Below are 4,815 nucleotides of genomic sequence, written 5' to 3'. Positions count from 1 at the left end.
GAGACATTAAACGAATTTTTGTTTGATTTGATGGCGTCACTGGTATAAATGTAGATTGAAAGCAAACAAAGAATAACGGAAGCTGGTTCGTACAAGCGTTTTCTCTAGTAGATTAGGCCACAATACACAACTAAAGTATAATCATTGTGTGTGACGTTAGAAACTAGAACGAACCTTATTGTCATTAGTAGGATTGCACGAGTGGATGGCCCGTAGAACACAAGAGTACAATATAACCAGAACATGTGGCATTAAAGGAAACTATGCTTGATTCATTGGCCCCACCGGTTCAAATGTAGATGAGCACACGTGGCATATTCCAGAAGCTGATTGATACAAGCATTATCAATATCGGATTGGGTGTAAAAACACAAGTAGGGTATAATTATTGCGTGTTACGGAAGTAAAACGCACCGTTTGTTGCTATTTGGATGGCACGAGTGGATTGGTCGGCGAAACACGACAAAAGGTATAAAGAGGAAGTGATGCGTTATAGAAACTTTGTTTGACTCAATGACATTACTGGTTTAAATGTAGCTTCAATGCGCACGAGGAATGACGCAAGCTGGTTCATACAAGCGTTTTTAGCAGTGGACGAGGTGACAAAACATAACTAGACTTAATTATTGTGTGTGACGTTAAAGTACAACAAACCGTATTTTTTATGTCTAGGATTGGACGAATGGATTGCCCGGCAAAACACGTCAAAAGAGTATAATTAAGAAGTGTGGCATTAAACGAAACTCTATTTGATTCGATGGCGTCACTGGTTTAGATGTATATTGAAAACTGATATTTATCCATCGTATCTACTTTTCCTAATGCTTTTGTTCTTGTTTTGGACTCTAATTTGCATGATTTGAATAAAACCAACCCAAGCTGACGATGTTTTTAGTAGAACTATCATGGTGTTGTTTTTGTGCAGAAATAAAAGTTTTCGGAATGGAATGAAACTTTTTGGAGAGTTTTTATGGAATAAAATAAAAATATTGGAACCAAGACCCAACGGAGGAGAGGCCTCAAGCGCCCACTAGGCACGGTGGCTAGTGGGACCCACGGGGCTGTGCTGACCCTAATTCCAACGATATAAAATCCTATTTTCGGAGAAAAAAAATGAGGGAGGAAGTTTCATCGGATTTCATGATACACAACCGCCGCCACCTCCTGTTCTACATCGGGAGGCCAAATCTGGAGTGTGTTTGGGGCTCCGTAGAGGGGAATCTTCGGTCTTCGTTATCACCAACCCTCCTTCATCGCCAAGTCCAGTATGCTCCCCATCAGGAGTGAGTAATCCCTTCGTAGACTTGCTGGTCGGTGAAGAGCTAGATGAGATTGATCATGTAATCGAGTTAGTTTTGTTAGAGCTTGATCCCTAGTATCCACTATGTTCGGAGATTGATGTTGTTATGACTTTGCCATGCTTAATGCTTGTCACTAGGGCCGAGTGCCATGATTTCAGAGCTGAACCGTTCATGTTTTCACCATTATATCTTTGTTCTTGATCCAATCTTGCAAGTTATATGCACCTACTACGTGTTAGGATTCACATACCCTAAGGTGACAATAATTGAGATTGTTTCTGGTGACTACCGTACTATGAGGAGTTCATGTATTCACTATGTGTTAATGCTTTGTTTCGGTTCTCTATTAAAAGGATGCCTTAATATCCCTTAGTTTTCTTATGGACCCCGCTGCCACTTGAGGGTAGGACAAAAGATGTCATGCAAGTTCTTTTTCATTAGCATGTATGACTATATACGGAATACTTGCCTACATTATATCAATGAACGAGAGCTAGTTGTGTCTCGCCCTATGTTATGAATCCTACATGATGAATATTGTTCAGCAATATCATCGATCCAGTGCCTATGAGTTTTCCACATATTGTTCTTGCTAAGTTACTACTATTGCTAGTACTGTTACAACTACTACAAAACTGCTATCATTGTTACTGTTACTATTGCTACTTTTATCACTGCTATCAAAACTATCATATTACTATGCTACTGATAACTGTGCAGCAGATACTAAATCCCCAAGTGTGGTTGAATTGACAACTCAGCTGCTAATACCTACAAATATTATTTGGCTCTCCTTGTGTCGAATCTATAAATTTGGGTTGAATACTCTATCCTCAAAAACTATTGTGATCCCATATACTTGTGGGTTATCAAAAGCCCACGACGAATAATGAATGTTGGTTCGTACAAGCGTTTTCAATAGAGGATCATGCTATAAAACGGTACTAGAGTTAAGTAATGTGTATGGCGCTAGGAAGTACAACGAACCACATTTCCATGATTAGCATTGCAATAGTGGGTTGCTCGACAAAACACATCGAAAGAGTATAATTAAGAAGTGTGACATTAAACGAATTTTTGTTTGATTTGATGGCGTCACTAGTATAAATGTAGATTGAAAGCAAATAAAGAATAACGGAAGCTGGTTCGTACAAGCATTTTCTCAAGTAGATTAGGACACAATACACAACTAAAGTACAATCATTGTGTGTGATGTTAGAAAGTAGAACGAACCTTATTGTCATTACAAGGATTGCACGAGTGGATGGCCCGTAGAACGCGAGAGTACAATATAACTAGAAAGTGTGGCATTAAAGGAAACTATGCTTGATTCATTGGCCCCATCGGTTTAAATGTAGATGGGCACACGTGGCGTATTCCAGAAGCTAGTTGATACAAGCATTATCAATATCGGATTGGGTGTTAAAACTCAACTAGGGTATAATTATTGCGTGTTACATAAGTAAAACGCACCGTTTGTTGCTATTTGGATGACATGAGTGGATTGGTCGGTGAAACACGACAAAAGGTATAATTAGGAAGTGTGGCGTTATAGAAACTTTGTTTGACTCAATGACATTATTGGTTTAAATGTAGCTTCAATACCCACAAGGAATGACGCAAGCTGGTTCATACAAGCGTTTTCAGTAGTGGACCAGGTGACAAAACATAACTAGACTTAATTATTGTGTGTGACGTTAGGAAGTAGAACAAACCGTATTTTTATGTCTAGGATTGCACGGCAAAACGCGTCAAAAGAGTATAATTAAGAAGTGTGGCGTTAAACGAAACTCTATTTGATTCGATGGCGCCACTGATTTAGATGTACATTTAAAATTGACATGTATCCATCGTATCTAATTTTCCTAATGCTTTTGTTCTTGCTTCGGACTCTAATTTGCATGATTTGAATAAAACTAACCCAGGTTGACGATGTTTCCAGTAGAACTATCATGGTGTTGTTTTTGTGCAGAAATAAAAGTTCTCGGAATGGATTGAGCCTTTTTGGAGATTGTTTATGGAATAAAATAAAAATATTGGAACCAAGACCCACCGGAGGAGAGGCCTGACGCACCCACTAGGCAAGGTGGCTAGTGGGACCCATGGGGCTGTGCTGACCCTAATTCGAGCGATATAAAATCCTATTTTCGGAGAAAAAAATGAGGGAGGAAGTTTCATCTCATTTCATGATACACAGCCGCCGCCACCTCCTGTTCTTCATCGGGAGGCCAAATCTGGAGTCTGTTTGGGGCTCCGTAGAGGGGAATCTTCGGTCTTCGTCATCACCAACCCTCCTTCGTCGCCAAGTCCATGATGCTCCCCATCAGGAGTGAGTAATCCCTTCGTAGACTTGCTCGTCGGTGAAGAGCTAGATGAGATTGATCATGTAATCGAGTTTGTTTTGTTAGAGCTTGATCCCTAGTATCCACTACGTTCGGAGATTGATGTTGTTATGACTTTGCCATGCTTAATGCTTGTCACTAGGGACCGAGCGCCATGATTTCAGATCTGAACCGTTCATGTTTTCACCATTATATCTTTATTCTTGATCCGATCTTGCAAGTTATATGCACCTACTACATGTTAGGATTCGCATACCCTAAGGTGACAATAATTGGGATTCTTTCTGGTGACTTCCGTACTATGAGGAGTTCATGTATTCACTATGTGTTAATGCTTTGTTTTGGCTCTCTATTAAAAGGATGCCTTAATATCCCTTAGTTTTCTTATGGACCCCGCTGCCACTCGAGGGTAGGACAAAAGATGTCATGCAAGTTTTTTTTCATTAGCATGTATGACTATATATGGAATACATGCCTATATTATATCGATGAACGAGAGCTAGTTCTGTCTCGTCCTATGTTATGACTCCTACATGATGAATATTATCCAGCAATATCATCGATAAATGCCTACGAGTTTTCCACATATTGTTCTTGCTAAGTTACTACTATTGCTACTGCTGTTACAACTACTACAAAACTGCTATCACTGTTACTGTTACTATTGCTACTGTTATCACTGCTATCAAAACTTATATATTACTATGCTACTGATAACTGTGCAACATATACTAAATCTCCAAGTGTGGTTGAATTGACAACTCAGCTACTAATACCTACAAATATTCTTTGGCTCTCCTTGTGTCGAATCTATAAATTTGGGTTGAATACTCTATCCTCGAAAACTATTGTGATCCCATATACTTTTGGGTTATCAAAAGCCCACGACGAATAATGAATGTTGGTTCGTACAAGCGTTTTCAATAGCGGATCATGCAATAAAACGGTACTAGAGTTAAGTAATGTGTATGGCGTTAGGAAGTACAACGAACCAGATTTCCATGATTAGCATTGCAATCGTGGTTTGCCCGACAAAACACGTCAAAAGAGTATAATTAAGAAGTGTGACATTAAATGAATTTCTGTTTGATTTGATGGCGTCACTGGTATAAATGTAGATTGAAATCAAACAAAGAATAACGGAAGATGGTTCGTACAAGCGTTTTCTCTAG

This window comes from Hordeum vulgare, chromosome 2H (assembly GCF_904849725.1).
Source record: "Hordeum vulgare subsp. vulgare chromosome 2H, MorexV3_pseudomolecules_assembly, whole genome shotgun sequence".
Taxonomy (NCBI): Eukaryota; Viridiplantae; Streptophyta; class Magnoliopsida; order Poales; family Poaceae; genus Hordeum; species Hordeum vulgare.
This window is presented reverse-complemented; position numbering follows the sequence as displayed.